This window comes from Peromyscus maniculatus, chromosome 17 (genome assembly GCF_049852395.1).
Source record: "Peromyscus maniculatus bairdii isolate BWxNUB_F1_BW_parent chromosome 17, HU_Pman_BW_mat_3.1, whole genome shotgun sequence".
Lineage (NCBI taxonomy): Eukaryota > Metazoa > Chordata > Mammalia > Rodentia > Cricetidae > Peromyscus > Peromyscus maniculatus.
The window spans coordinates 19,733,492-19,750,526 of record NC_134868.1 but is presented as its reverse complement, the minus strand read 5'-3'; the positions used below and the strand labels follow the sequence as shown (position 1 = coordinate 19,750,526).

Here is a 17,035-nt window from a genome sequence, read left to right as displayed (position 1 = left end):
TTAGAGTAACTGTCAGGGTGAAGGTGGCAGCAGTGGTTCTGAAGACAAGTAGTTGGGCAACTGGATGACTCACAGCAGAAATGATAAAATGTCTTCAGTACTCAAGGAAGCAGTGACATTCAGACGTAAATGAGGATAAGTGGCTAGGGTATGACCCAGGGCCTTCTGTCACTGTCTTAATCTGTACTTTGTTTCATCAGGTGGGTGGAGGAAGCTTGTCAGAAACTGTCCACTCAGACAGAAGTTCTCCAGGGGCACACTGCAGCTCGAGATAAAAGGCCATTTCGGAATTGCGCCACTAACGTCAGAGAGCGTGGGTAGTTCAGGCTCCAGAGGAGAATCATCACGGAAGAGAGTCTGTGTTTTTCTCTACAGCTTAGTCACCGACTTAGAACATAACTTCTCTTTAAACTTCGACTTCATCTTATATATTCTGACATTTTCCAGCTTGAAGTGCATAAAATAATCATGTATTAATAGGCAGCCCTGACTCTAGTCAAGAAAAACAATAAAAAATATTCATATCTCTAAAGATGATAATTATGTTTGCCATGTTACGCTATGCCTGCTGACAGCTCAGCTGCTGAATGCTATAGCATGTCTGGAAGTCCTGAGGGCATTTTTCACTGAACTTTGCACTTAGAGTTATTAATTCTATTACCTCTCATTTGGACCTAGAGTTTCCAAAAGAACGAAGTCATTTATTTTTGTTTTAATTTAAGAGAAGAGTATTCTCATGTCATAATGAAATTTTAGTCATGAGCATTGCAGGATTTATAAGAAAATAAGGTACTTTCCTTTTTCAAATGTGTGCTAGCTGTCCAGGCTTCTGCAGACACTCAGATCAGCCTGTACCTTCTAGTACAAACTTCCTTGGTCAAAGGCCCCATGAACAATAAACTACATTTATGAAGTGGCAGCTGATAAACAAACAATGCAGTTGGCTTTGTTTTTCTGTTTTGTTTTTTGGCACTGGTGATTGAGCCCAGATCACTGCACGTGATAATGAGCCACAATCGCCTTCATAAAAATAATTTCATGGCCAGTGACTTCATGGTCAGCCAGCGGGTTTTCAAGAATCAGTGTGCAAGATTAACTGCAGTCAAACATGGTCAACACAAGGAGACATTTCATTCTCAGAATGGGCCTTTTCCCAGATTCAAGTTTTGTTAATGTTGTAAACATGAAAAGTTTTGAGTCGGGTGGAGCATTTGGGAATATATGACTATGGCCTTTGAAATACAGTAACAGACTGGGAATATGGTTTAGAATTATCATGTGCTTAGCATGAAACAAAGCCATGAGTTCAGCACCAAAGCCAAATCAACCCTGACATAGCCGAACCAAACAAACAGAACAGCACAGCTTCTATCAGTTACAATTCCATACCTGTGGCTAGTTTCCTTTTTTAGAAGGAAGACTAGAGCTTTTGGAAATCAGAACTTTGATACGTTTGTGTGAACTTCATTATAAACAAAATTAAGTGTAGGATGGAGATTTTGCGACCTTAGGTTAAATGGTATTTATCCCACATTTACTTTATTGGGGATATTGTGAAGAATTTGGAAAGGTTATATTTTTTAGCTTGTAGAATAAATGTTTTAAAATTCAATAAATAGCATACATCATTAAGTGCCTCAATATAGTCATAATTCTATGTGCAAAATAGGTAAACTAGCCTTGATTTTCACTGGGGACTTTTAAGCCAGTTATTTATAATCAATATCATCAGACATGTTTTTTGGTGTCTATCTATAAAAGCATTATTATATATACTGTTATATACATAGCACTTATATATGTGATTAAAATAGGCGTTCTTAACGTATATGATAAAACAGTTTTTACATTTTGCATATAATTTATATATAACAATCACGTAATTGTACATGAAGAACCATATCTTAAATCTGTTGTCATTACAAGAGTTTTAGTCACTTAACCATATTTTATGATTCTGTTGTACAATTTTTATTGGATATCGATTCTTATTAATGAGCAAAACACCCAATCTGAGGCCGCATACTTGAATAGGGATTTTCTTGTCCCCAATATTCTGACTGCTGTGTATTATCAACATAAAAGTGGATGTTTTGAAAATTAACTGCTCTGCCTTCATTCATTTCAAGGAGAACAGCAGACCCAGGGAATGCCACATTGGAATGTACAGGGAGGATCCCCCATGGTGCTCAGCAGAACTGCTCTGTCTACCTTTGCTGTTCCCTTCCACCCAGTCACTCCCCTGGCTCCCCTGGGTTTCTCTTCTTTTGCGGAGTATATCTGGCTTTCAGAGTCCAGTTCCTCCTGTGCCACTGAGCCAGCACTCACCGGGCCCCCCTCGGAGCTTGACTCATCTCGGTGGCCATCATGGTAATTCAGTATTGCTCCGGTCTCAAATTAGGAGATGCTATGCACCTGTTGTATTCATACTCTGGTTCAGTGCTAGGCAAGTAATTATTTCGTAACATGAGATTAATACTCGGCCTTTTGCATCATTGTGGGCAAATATTACATTGCAAATCTCAGAGAGATTTGCACAGAACTGACTGGGAGGAGAGTTGCTGTTCATAGTTTTACAACTTAAAAGTTATGCCTGAGTGAATGGGTGGCCGTAGTGATTCACCATTCTGAGTACCACGCGTTTCAGTCCTTAGCATTGCCCAAAAGATTTTTGTGGTGAGGCCCATTTAAATATGATAAAGCTGAGCTTTAAAATGATTGTTCATAGTATTTGAGCATAGATTTAAGACTGGTCTAAGACGTGGGGTCTGAATTAAGATGGATGTAATTCCAAACCCTTGATATTCCTCCCAAGTCATACACAGGTACCATGTAGAAGGAAGCAGAAGAGAAAGAAATGAGTAGAGGTAATTGTTTTAATGGTGTACCATTCAGTGTTTCTTTCTAAACATGGCAAATGCCAAGGCACTGCATAGCGTGGATAGATATAATTTGCTTTTCCTTCTTTTGAGTAAATCTTGGTTTCAGTCCAGAGTGTTTTCTTTCTAATGAACAATCCATTCAGCAATACTCAAAACAAACATTTTAATTTATGACATGCATTAAATGGCTTTCCAAGCAAAGGTTATACTTTATCTTTTTTTTATTAGCCACAGCATAATATATTGTAGATTGTATAGAACACTGTGTACTCTATTAGCTTTAAATTAGGAACTAAGAATCTGAGGTACCACATACACAGCATATTTCAGTAGCTTCTGGCAGTTTCCCAATGGCTATGATACTAAAGATAACCACAGCAGATAAATCAAGCCCCAAAGTGGACTCTCCAGCCCAGATTTCTCCAGCTTTAATGTGCCTGTGCCGTCTCCCAATACAATCTTCATCACAGCCGATTACACAGCTGCCACTGCCTGGGGCACGGAAGTGATTTACATAAGCCAAGCCATTATTCTGACAATTAAATCATTTGGAATTAGTGCAAGCACTTTTTTTTCTTGCTCCAATATTAGGCCTTAAAGTCAATTGAACGCAACTCTCCATATGTTACATAATGTTACTAGAAAACAATGGTTTAATAGAAAGACAAACAAACAAGCCAGAGCTCTTAATCTGAAAATAAGGACGTGGATATTCAGGTGACCAAGACGATAGATTGTGCAGGAAATACTGGATGATGACATTGCAAATTTAGAATGTAAAGCATCCTTTAGCTTGATTTCCCTTTTTTCATTATTTTTTTCCTTTTTCTTTCTTTAATCAGATTTGAACAATTCTTTTCAACCTCATCAATTGATAGGTTAATCACTAAAATACAAGCATGCATTTGTTGAGTACTTGCTATTTACCTTGATTGCCAAGACACTTGTTTCAACCCCTGAGTGTTAATTCAGTTCCAGTCTCACAAAAGAACTGCTTAATACACAATGAAAACTAAATGCCTGAGCTCTCGACGAAGATGATCTACCTTTGCTTAGGTAATTGGTGTATTCAGTTTTTTCTCTGTAGCAGTTATTTTGTTAGTCTGAAATGCCTGGATGATGCCATCTATACAGATAACCAGAATCATCTATAAATCTAATAAATATTTGTTTTATTCAGCAAGGCAGAGTTTTATCCAAGCGCCTATGTGAGAACAAATTGAAGGTTTTTTCTTCCATGTTCTCGAACAATCTTGAGCTCATGCTTTGGGCATGCTCCTAACCTGACTGACTTTACAGCCTCTGCCACAAAACTCCCAAAGAACCAAGTGGAGCATCAAGCGGACCTTCTTGGTTGTCCCCCTGTGTATGGAATGAGCTGGAGACTGACTTCTTGGGAAACTAGCCTTGCTGTATCAAGCTATAAATAAAAGATCAAGTGCCAAAGATAGGTGGAACCCGAAAAGACAGCACTTAAATGTTATATGATGTGTCTCAGAAGGTGATACTATGATTGACATTGTTCTTGGTTTTTATTTTTCTGTTTTTGTGGTTCTGGAGAGGAGACCCGGAGTCTTGTGCTCACTGGATGAGTACTCAGCCTCCAGATCTAATATTAAACTCTCCATACTTTCAATTTAGTTTAGTTTGAATTTTGACCCAGAGAAGGCTCCATACAGACTTCACTGTGGCCAACTTGTTCATTGCATATTTCCAGAATTTCAAAGTATAATTTCCCATTAGATTGGCATGAAGAAAGCGTCAACTGAGTAATTATTTTATTTCTTAAATGATTTCAAAATATTCCTGATGACAAGTTGTAGTTTATTGCTGTCTTTTGCCTGGCTTATTATATTAGCGCTTATGGCTGCTTTGGTTTGTTTGTTTTAAAATTTTGTCTTTTAAAGCCTGGTATTTGACTCTTTAGATAGAAGTAATTATTTTATGAATTCTTCGAGAAGTTTATACACTGTACTTTGATCGTATTTACTTCCATCCTCCTACACCTCATGGATCCACCTTCTTTTCCATACCTACCCAGCCTTCTAGCTTCACTCTAAAAACCCATCCAGTTCAATTAGTTCTGGCTGTGTACTCAGGTGTGTGGTCATGTATTGGAGTCTCTTCCATACCAGGGTCTGTGCCCTTAAAGAAAACTGACTCTGTCTCCCAGCGACTATCCATGGCCTAATGACTCATCAGCTGCAGGTCCTAAAGACCTTCTCCTCTTTCTGTTCTGGGATTTTATTTGGCTTGAGCTTGCACGGGTCTTGTGCATGCTGTCACAACTTCAAGTGTGCCACTTACCCTGTTGTTTCAGGAGAACAGCATTTCCTTCTAGTCAGTTACCACCTCTTGCTCTTTTTTTTTTTTTTTTTAATCTACTCTTTTATGATGATTTCTGAGTCTCGGTGTCTCATTTAGGGCTGAACCCTCCATAGTCAGTTATTCCATGCACTTCGATGAGTTGTGGGTCTCCCTGTTAAATGCCATCTGCTGAAAAAAGAAGCTTCTTTGATGAGGTATGAGGGCTATACTAATCTATGGGTATAAAGAGAAGTCATCAGGAGTACATTTAACACCGTGTCCTGTTAGCAGAGTAACAGTAATAGGTTCTCTCCTAGAGCCTATGACCTGCCTAGCCCCAGGTTCTTAGTCCAGATAATGGTGCCAGGCTCTTTGGGGAAGTGGACCTTAAGTATAATCAGGAAGTAGCTTGGTACCCTCCCTCACATTCACGTCACTGTTGTACCACTGGTCATATCTTGCCAAGCCTCTATTATTGCAGCTCCCAGAGTTCACAGCTGGAGACTATGGGTCACTTTTCTCCTCTGATAGTGTGTATTAACATCTCCCAGCACTTTGAAAGCTAGCCAGGAGGATGGAGTTCCCATTTCAACACCAGTTTGATTTATCCATGTTCTATGACTCAAGTAGAGTCTGGAGTGTAAGGAAGAGTAATAACAAGAGGCTGTACTATCTGGGGGTTGTTAGGGCCTCACTGGCCAATGACTCTAGTAGAGGCAGCCCATCTCCAGCATTGTGCATTTTATTTTGTAGTCTGTGGTGTCTAGTAGGGCATTGTTATCCACTGTAGGGTAAGTGAATTGAAACTCTTTTATATGTGTATGTTTATGTTTTAGGAAACTTCTGTGGTTTTTCAGAAACTTTTTAGTGTTATTCATCACTTCCCGTGTTCATCCCCTCCTCTACCAGGCCCTCTATCCCTTACACCATTTAACCCTTCCCTTTCCATTATTCCCCTTTAATCCTTTATATCACTGTGTTCCATCTTCCCCACCTTACCACCGTCCCCCAGGGGCTCCTCTGAGTTTCCTGACTACTGTGAGTCTTCACACGTATTTCCTTTTTGAAACAGTCTTTCTGTGAGGCCACACTGAACCTGAAAGTCACTATGTAGATCAGGCTAGCCTCAAACTTGTGAGTCTTCTCTTTTCACCCAAGATCTGAGTATGCTCCACTGGGCTTTGGCTGTATCCTAGCATTTTGAGCAGAAATCACATAGCATTGACTTTTTACTTGATACGTTGTTGACATGGTTGTAACCAAACAACCTTTATTCAGCCACACAAGAAAATGGCATAATGCCTCTTAAAGTTAGTAACACATAATTCTCCTCATTTATTGCGTTCTTCATTTACAACTTATAAAAAATAGAAATATATGTCAAAGCAAATTTAATAGTCATATAAATTGAAATTGAAACCATCTATAATTCTGAAGTAGCACTAAGGTTGAAACATGATAAAATTGAAAGCATGGATGTGGTTTTCTAATGCAGGTTTTATTTGACAAACTAAAACCCCATAAAGTCATGCAACTAGACTCTTCTTACAATGGGTCTGTTCAAAACATTAACTATTATTGAAATATGTATCCTTCATTTTAATCAATTAAAGATTTTTTTCAAATTTCTATGAACCCCCAAATAACTTTTTTATTTGAATAAATTCTGGGTTAAATCTAAACTTGCCTTTCAAATATAACTCTTTATGTGAATTGAATAATTATAAGATTTTTTTTGCACAAACTTATTATATAATCTCTGTTGTTTCAATTAACTAATTTTCTTAGTGGTTTACAATTGCCTTTAGAATGTTTACTACTTAATGAGCCCAAGTGGGTGGTCTCTTAAATTATTGTTACCATTCATTTTGTGAAGAGTTCCAGTTTTGCATAACCACTTAAAATAAATACGCATTAATACATTAGATATTTTGTTTAAGTATTCTTAAAATTGTGGAACCAGGAGATCGTTATTTTAAATGGCATCCTTAAACATAATATCAGACATGCTTCTCTGTGTAAGTAGCTCACTGATAAATATTTATTTTGCAGTTTTGTTTGTCTCTCTGTATTTGTTATTTGGTGAGCACATTTAGGAATATGAAAAGCATCTAAATGGTTATAAAATAGTAATTTTACAAAAGAAATATTTAAAATAAATATAATAAATATTTCCATTGAAATGAATGATTATATGCAAGTCTTTCATTCCATGTATGTGTATACATTTAAATTTTAAAATTCTTGGCAGACATTGGAGAGAAAATTATTTAATATTTACTTAATGCTTATTATGTGTCCCAAGGATTATACTAAATTCTACCAACACATCTTTTTAAATCATCACAGCAATTCATGAGGCAGTATTACAGACTCTTTAGAACAGAAGTAATCAGGGCACAAAGAACTAAATAACTTACTCAATTTCCACAGCTGTCAGTGAAAGATAAATTATATGCTCAGGCCAGTTCAACACTTGATGTTATCCAAATGGCCAAGAAACAATGGGTATATCTAAAGACTATTCTCTTTGCGTCTATTTTTAGTGCACAGAACAAATGTGATTTTTAATTGTAAGCCAAAGAAAACTGTTAAACTGAGCTGTAGATATCATTGGTGACATCATTATGTAAGTATGTGTAATTTGTGGGTGAACTCTGTAGTTTCAAAGCAGGGTAATTCAAAGTTGTTGTCCAAATCATTCAATCATTTAATTTTGTATTCTTGTATTAGGTATAGTTTTTGTTTTCTCTAAAATATTCTTATTATTAAATAAAAGCTTAGACTTGGAGCACTTGAAGAATTTTCTGCTAATAAAAATTAATGTGTTTATCTCCACAGACAAAAGATGCTTTCTCTCTAGCAGTAAGCAGTGACTATAAAACCATTTTTTTTTTTTTTGGTCTAATGATACCTCCATTTCAGTTAAGGTGGATTGGTTTCTAAAGCCTTTGGTGTTGTAGGTTTTATAACAAGGCTATGTATATGTGCCAATTTAATGAGACCCACTTTAAATATTTTTTCCACACCATACTAAAACAATTCCATGGTCTTTCTAAATGGTGAATTTGAAAACGCTCAGAGGCCAGGCATCTCTTTACAGTGGTATTTATTGGCTGCTGGTCCAATCTCTCCTCACACTGGAAAGTCAATACTAAGTCCCCTTGAACACAATGTAAACCACGCAGTTCCTGTAAAAAGATGCCATGTTCAGAGGCCTGTTTTTAAACTATTAAACTCGGGGCTTCATCATTTCCTTTCTATGCTGAACTCTTCCTATAATTCCAAATAAAGAAAAAAAAATAGGAATTTTATTTCTGGACAAATTTCTTCCAAAAGCCTCTGTCCAAAATACCAAGTGCTGAAAATTTTTTAAAGAAGTTCAGTGTAACATATGCTAATTTACACCTTTTTCCTCTTTTCTTCTGTTCTTCCTTTTTAGAAAAAATCATAAATGATAGAACAGTTAAATGACCCACATTCAAAATGTTGCACATATTTTTCTGTTCCAAATATAAATTACTCAATACTGTTGTTATTTTATTAACTGTACTCTGTGTATCTAAAATAAAACCATTTTTAATTGTAAAAAACATGCAATAACTAACACTGTGGTGAAGTAACCAGCAGGGATCCCATTTTTGATGCTAAAGGTGTTAATAAAAACGATGAAAGAGGAATGATGTTTAAAAATTCATAGCCATGTGATTGACTGAATTCAAGTTTTTATTTATGCTTAAATCCTGGTTTAGACAAATAATAATAAGAAGTAAGTGTTAGAAGAAAAATGTTTGGTTAGCTTTAAGGCTACAGAAAAGGCTCCATGAGAAGAGAGAACAGTATACAGGAAGGGGGAGAAAGTTCTCAACAGATTGAGAATAAGCAGATTCCAAGAATCATCAGGGTAAATTCAAAATACATACTATTTTAAAAATGACAGAAAGAAGAACATGAAGGAAAGGAAGATGCTGCCTGGGAGAGAACCAATATAAAATGGGCAAAATACAATGGGTACTTTAAAATGCAAGAGGGTTAAAACCAGATTTGCAAGGCTAGCCAAGTAAATAGTCAAGTAAATAAATGAATAGTTTAAAAGTAAAAGACAAGCCTTAAAAGGTACCTTTTCTCTTTCAAAGAAAGAACTGATTCCAGCCATAGATGACTTTTAAAAAATTAGATTGTTTGATTTCCTAATCGTTTAAAGTAAAACAAAAAAAGCATGGTTGAATATTTCAAAGTATATTTATTAAAAATTTTGCTTAATTGAAAAGTAAGTTATTATGATATTTAATTCTTTATTAAAATTATTATTATGAAATTATATGGCTAGATATTAGGTGACCATTTCTACATAGATATTTTATAAGTGATAATGAGTAGGTAATACATACTTGTAAACACACATAAATGTTCAAATACACTTTTCTGATACTTTTACACTTATTTAGATTGTTCCCATTTAATTTTTGCTCTTTTATCACTTTTTAAATCAAGTATTTGAATATAGTTTTGTTTAAACATCTGTTCAAGTATTCTATTTTTTAAACAAGGTTATTTGGAAAAATTCATATATTCACGAGAAATTCTTTATCAGATATATGATGCATAATTATTTTATTCATAATTTTAGTTTGTCTTGAATTGTCTTTAAATTTTTAGTATATTTATTCATTTATCGTGTGTGTGTGTGTGTGTGTGTGTGTGTGTGTGTGTGCACGCATTTGGGTGAGAGAGGGAGGCAGGGGCTCAGTTGTGCAAGTCAGGGAGATTTGTGGACCAGTTAGTTCTCTTCTTCTGTCATGTGCATTTCCATTACTGAACTTAGATCTTCGGGCTTGGAGGCAAGTGCCTATATTAGCTGAACTGCTTTGTTTTTCTTTTGTTTGTTGGTTGGATTGTTTTTGTTTTTCTTAATGTTTTCCATTGAGGACCAGAACTGTAATTTTGGTTAATCCAACTTATTCTTATTTTCAAAAGTTCTGCTTTTGATGTCATGTCAGAGTTTCATTGAGCCCAAAGTTCCAAAGAGGAGATTGCATTTGGTGCTGTAAGTGTTGTAGTTTCATCTCACGTATTTAAGCAGGACCTGAGTTTTGGCGTCCCCACAGAATGAATCTCTAGGTTCCAGGTAGGATTTGAAAACTGGGTTGGCTTGATGGGGTAACTCAGAAATATGAAAGCAACCTTTAACTAAACTTCAGTCGGTTCACCAATTCATTCTCTTATCTCATCACTTCCATTTTTGCAAAGCAGCTAGTGTATTAATAGATCTATATATGTGGAGTTTTAATCCCATGCTTCATATATTCGTTCTTATCAATAAGCACATCTGTTCAGCTTTTTCTCTCTGGGTAAGCCGTCTTAAAAAATTGTACTCTCTTACATGTGTCATGACTTCCTTTCTTTTTATCTCTGTGATTATGACATACTACTCCTATTTTAGTAGATTTGGAGCAAATCCAAGCTGTAAGCCTGCATTCAGCCTGCCATGTTTTATTAGATGCTGAGAGATTAATTTTCCACTTTCAGTTATTTGCTCACACATTTCATTTGCTTGTTTGTGTAGGTATAGGCACATGTGCTTGTGGTGCGCATGCGTGTGTGTGCAGTCATTTGTATGCCAGAAGTGACTTTCTGTGTTGCTCCCTATCTTACTGCCTTGACTCAGATCTCATGCGGAACCTCATTTTCATCCATATTTTGAAGCAATGTCTCCTAGAGAACCTGGCACTCATCAATTTGCCTAAGTGGGCTGGCCAGAATCCCCCCGCCACACACATACAGAAACAAAGACACACACACACACACACACACACACACACACACACACACACACACACACACACATCTTCCTGTTTCCATCCACTGACCAGCCCCTAGTCCTCAAATTATAAGCACATGCCAGTGCACCTATCATTTTACATGGGTTCTGAAGTATAAACTTGATCCCCATAATTGCATGGCAAGCCCCTAATTTCTCACTTATAATTCACCTGCTCTTAGCTCTTATCTTAGCTCATAGTGCAGCAAATGTTTTAAGACAATGACTAACTGATAGAGAACTATTACAAGATTTGAAGACATTGCATGACATCACTTTGTCTTTTTCAAGGCCTATGACTGTCATTGCTTATGTAAGACTTGCACAAGAGTCAACACATTAGAAAGAGTTCTGTCATTGATATTTTATCTCCACAAGGCAAACGCTATACAAATACAAATGACTCTTCACCAACACTGAGTTCAAAGCCCCCACTCCCAATTTTACCTTATGGTTTACTTTTTAAATTTGGTACCACTGTATTGGAGGATGTACTTGGATGTGGTACATGCTATAACTGTACTGGTCTGTGCAGCCTGGATATGCACATGCAGAGAACAAAACTATAGGTGTCTTTCTCTACTGCTTCCTTCCTTGACACAAGGTCTCTTACTGAACCTGCTCACAGTTTGAGCCTGGTTGTCTAGTTGAGGGAACTTTAAAGATCTGCCTGTTCATTTCCCTCCCAGTGCTGAGGTTACAAGCACACACAACTTTGCCATGCTTTTTTTTTTAATGTGGCTTCTGGGCATCAGAACTCAGGACCCCATGCCCTCGTGGCTGCAGAGCAAGCGTTCCTACCTCGGAACCCTTTCCACAGCCCTGTTTAGTAGATTTCCACACGAGGACTTTTGCAACCACCTTTATTCTTCCATGTGTGTCACCTTCATTTTCTCTTATACTAGGACTGTGATTCGGGTGAAATGGGGTTAGTTTCATATGAGTAGCAGTAGTCAGTTAGCCCGTAAGAGGCGTGGACCCGGCACGAATGACAATCCAGTAGGACCCTATATACAGCACGGGTATAGACAGGTGATCTCGTCATTGTCTCTGACTTGAGATTTCACGCCTTTTGGAAAGACATGAAATCAATATTTCTTGCATTATATTAAATGGCCCTTATAGAACTTCTTCTAACAGTCAACTATTCATATTACATTTTAGTTGACTTAAAAATTTGAAAAATCATATTAAAAAAACCATAAAACTTCTGTGTTTATTATCCTTTGCTTTGCTTCGCCTAGTTGGAGAGTTACAATGCTAACATGGTGAAGAACTTGGCTGAAACACACATATTCTTCCAATCCCCACTCTAAGAAGGAAATCCTGTTTATTTTCTTCATTCATGATTCAGACTAAAAAAGGAAAGCCTTCTAAATACCATTAGGGAAGCAGTCACTTTTGGAGCACCTTTAATGAAATTTGAAATAAATTACCTTTAGCTGCTTTTATAAGGTTTTGTGACAGTCACCACAATGTTATGTAATGACATGAAAAATGAAGAGAGACTGCTTATGTGCACCCCGTTGCATTGTGGGAGTGCTGCAAAGAAGAGGCACTCAGAAGCAACAAATCAGGTGTGGAGGGGAGTAAATGAGAACAAATAAGGAAAAGCATGAGTGAGGATGTTTTCATGGCGCCATGGATGGTTTGAAAGAAATAACGGGCTAAAATGGAAATTTGTGGCTCGGGATATAGAGTTACATCAGATGGAAGTCTGTAGTGATAATTTGACGTTTAAGTTGACCTTTGGTGAAGAGAAGGTACCAGCCATGTGTAGTGACAGGAGAATCTAGTTCTATGAAAGAAAAGAGATCTTTGACAAGGTTATTTGCTTAAAATAAGCTTAAAGATTGTAAAACACTAAAGTTCTAAAGCAGTGGTTCTCAGCCTTCCTAAAGTTGTGAACCTTTAATACAGTTCTTCAATGTTGTAGTGACCACCTGCCATGAAGTTATCTTCGTTGCTACTTCATAACTGTAATTTTGCTACTGTTAATGAATCATAATGTAAATATTATTTTTGGAGATAAAGGTTTGCTGAAGGGGTCCCGATGTACAGATTGAGAGCCACTGTTCTAAAGTGAGGTTTAGAGGGTGGTATAGGCAGTTGAGAAAAACTGAGGCCTCAATAGGAGCCAGACAATCCAAGTACTTAGTGTTGCCAGGTGGATTATATTTAAATATGATGGTGAGCTTCTTAAGCAGATGAGCTGGGTAAGTGGCTTCATTAAGTGAGCATTGGTAAGGACCCCTCTGATTTATGGAGTCAATTGCATAGATTTAGAAAGCAAGTGTTAAGACCAATTTTGAGGATGATGCTATGAATCGGGTAGAGGTGATGGTTGTGTTGACCAAGCATTGCAGAGCAAACAGGGATGACATTGTTACAATTTAGTAATTAAGCATTTAAGACTGGCTGGTAGATTTCATTTTTGAATAAGAGTGAACTAGTACATCTGATTTCCATACTCTTGAATTAGATACAGGTTAGTAAGTTCTGTGCATATGGGAAGAAGATTTTGAGGGGAAATTAGAGAATTCTAAGTTAGATGCTAGGAGTGGTGTCTTGAGAGGTCTAATGACAAGTTTAGGCTGAAGGCACACATCTCCATTTTCTCAGAAAAGGAAGTGAGATGATGGGAGGCAAAATAGTTCTGAACCTTTAGTACTCAAATTGGAGAGATTATGTATAGGAGAAATAAGCAAAGGTCCCGGCTAATAATAGACACTGATGGAGAGGAAATAGCAGAAAAATATGGTCTCCAGGAGGTGCAGACACACACATGGCTTTAATAGAAAAGCAGAGCAATGACCTATGGGGTAGTTCCAGTGGACTGCTGGGGAGAAGAGCCCAGATGGAATGCTGGCTGTGGGCTGACAAGGAAGAACCTGGCACATGAGCCCTTTCAAACTGTTAATTAAGTTCTGAGAGAGGAGAAGGATGGGGACTTCAAGATACTTTTATCTGCTTGATGTTTTCTTTGTATGCTTATATTTATTGTGTTTATTTATTTTTTAATTCATCAGAGCAGCAGGGTTGTATGCTGGGGAGAGAGAGAGAGAGAGAGAGAGAGAGAGAGAGAGAGAGAGAGAGAGAGAGAGAGAGAGAGAGAACTCTCAATAACAAGAACAGTTAAGTGTTGCTTCAACAAGATAAAAGTGATACACACATCTGTGGAGTTAATGGCTCTGGGGAGAATGAGAAGCATTTGATTAGTTTTCTTGAAAGGAGGAAGAAAGAAAGATTGGGAAATGGGATTCTTGCTCAAGGTCAGCCGAGGTGATCGGATATGATCCAGGAGATGCTGGGAAATGTACGATTTGATCAAATACCCAAGGTGATCACCTATGACAGGAGATGAGGTTCTCTCGAAACTGACTTAGTAGGGAAAAAATTTGTTTTAGTCAGATTTTCATCACAGCATCAAGTAAGTGGGGTAATTATAATGGAAAAAGGTTTATTTTGGTCTTACAGTTACGATGATTCCAGTCCATGAACACATGCTTCTAGGCCTATGTTTAGGGAGCACACCAAGACAGGAGTGGTTTATGAAGCCGAATTCTAAATCACCATGAGCCTGGAGGAAAGGAGAGCAAGGAGGGGTCAAGGTCACACAGTCTCCTTCAGCTGCATGTCCTCAGTAACCCAAAGAACCTCCCGCTGAACCCCACCACTTAAATGTTCTAACTAATGCCTCCTGTGGTTATCCTCCTAGGGCCTAATACCTTCACAGGGTCATGTGAGAGACTGTCAGCATCTAAGCTATGACATTTTGTTTCCTGAAGGAAATGTTGAGGAGACCCAGCACTGAGGCCAATTAGATAGGGCTCCATGGCTTGTTACAGTCACTCTAGGAAGAGTCATTGTCAGCATGAGTTAGTTACAGTTGAGATTATTAAAGCACTCGATACACTCAAATTGAAAAAAAAAATAAAACCCATTTTCAAAACAAATAAAAATAGATGACAGTAGTGCCATATTAGTTTTGTGGACATGGCTTTGGTGTACATGTTCTAGTTTCTCCTCTCTATTGGAGTTTTCTGTTGGGAAATGTTTCCCCCTCCAGAGACATAAGGAGCTCCCTTTCACCTAAATATCCAATACTATGAATTGTATTAATGAATGTATATAACAAATATGATTGACGTGCTTTTCTGCTAGATAGATAAGCTTGTTTCCTTCTCCCTTCTCACCCCCTCAACCCCCTTCTGTTCTCCCTCCTTCCTTCCTCCTCCCCCGCTCCTCTCCCTCCTTCTCCTTCTCCGGACTCCCAAGTCAAATAATATCTTGGGAACATAGTCTTACGGACAAGAGGAATAAATAAAGAATATTCATTTCAGTTATCTTAAAATCAAATCCAGTTCGGTAAATATACTGGTCATATAGAACTGTACCTGACAAATATTAGCAAATATTCAATTTGGAATTTTACCAGCTAAATCAAGTGAACTGAGCTCCATAATGTTTTGGTTGTATCTTGAAGGGTCAGGAAGCTAAATGCAGACAGGAGTAGAGAGTCCAGTGTTTGAAATTTTCTGGTTCAATTAAATGGATAGTTTCCTCTAGTGAAACGTTAAACATGAATTCTGCTTATTGGCACAGAGCACTGTAGAATGTAAATATTTAATTCTAAACTTGACCTTCACAGGTCAGATTTTTTTAAGCTGGAAATAAAATGTGGCCTACGATTATTCTTAAGCTAGTATCTCAGCTTTAAATTATGAATACTGGTTGCAAATTTCATTAGCACAATAGTTCTCTTCTCTTATTTAACAAAGACTTTGACTCATCTACTTACATTATCCTATAGAAAGGTAGAAATGTCCATCCGTGTTAAAGTTCAACTGAGTTTTTAACACCATACTCATTTGTCTAAATTCTAGTTTGTTAGAACTCGGAAAGTTACAGCAAATATTTATTACAACAGGGAATCTGTTTTTAAATGTTCATCTTCTGTTAGTAAGGAGTGCTTCATTCCTTAATATTCCTGTACAAATAGTCATATTTGCAAAGACACGCCTGCCGTCAGTCTTGTGAAATTCCAACCGCACAATGCATGAGGTGAAGAAGTGTACTGTGGGAAGACATTGCCTAAAGCAACCTTGACACTGAGTAATGGAACCGGCTTTAGTGATGTTCCTAAAGTAAGCGGTTAGGGATCTAGGGAATCCTGGGGTGATAAGGAAGTGTGTGTGGCTTGTCAAAGTAAGTGTTTCCCAGAGCTCACTAAGCGGACTGACCTCAGGCAAACTTAATGATGAATTAGGGATAGCGGTAATAGTTCCTTTTCCAGCTTCCTTAAAAAGTATGTAGCTTCAGCATATTCTAACCACTAACTGCTACGCCCCCCCTCTCTCTCCCTCCCTCCCTCCCTCCCTCCCTGTCTCTCCCTCTTTCTCTCCCCACTCCTTCCCTTCTTCTCCCTCCCTTGCCCCCTCTCTTACACACACACACACACACACACACACACACACACACACACACACACTTCCTAAACGCAAAATACAACTGTGGACTAAACAGTGTCATCATATAAGATGATGAGTTAATGGATTTTATTTGTTCATTCTTTCATTGATTGATTCATTCAGTTCATTCATTCATTTGTGTGTGTGTGTGTGTGTGTGTGTGTGTGTGTGTGCGCGCGCGCGCGCGCCACATGTGGGTAAATGCTATATTGGTGAAACTATTAAGGCCACTCCACATAGTTAAAAGGGAGGTTTATTTTGTGGGGTAACTCACAAGTGGAGGGATAGGCAACAGGGTCTGGGAAAGGTGTGGCACAGTCCGGCGGTGTTCTCTGGAGAACTCTGCTCAGTCTACCTCTAGTGTCCAGAGTCCAGGAACCAAGAGAGAGGGCGGCCCATCGGATCTCTGGTCTTCAGGGTCCTCTCTTGGCTCCACCTTGTAGGTGTGACAGTTACCGAAGCCTCAATGGGGGTTGGAACTTCCAGATCAAAGCTGGAATGGTTGCCCACTACATCACTATCAGGGTTAGAAGTGAGTATTGGAACCCTTTGAG

General features: G+C 37.8%; 1 protein-coding gene and 1 long non-coding RNA gene across 2 annotated transcripts in view; one reads left to right on the top strand and one right to left on the bottom strand.

Moving 5' to 3' along the window:
• The window catches only part of Vegfc (vascular endothelial growth factor C), a 103,591-nt gene that overhangs the window by 43,795 nt on the left and 42,761 nt on the right, over nt 1-17,035 (top strand). The gene's annotated exons all lie outside the window — the stretch shown is intronic.
• LOC121823379 (uncharacterized) lies at nt 14,451-16,969 on the bottom strand. The gene is made up of 2 exons (XR_006064803.2): nt 16,756-16,969; nt 14,451-14,590 (listed from the first exon to the last, which is right to left on the bottom strand). It is a non-coding gene; the product is annotated as an uncharacterized LOC121823379 (long non-coding RNA).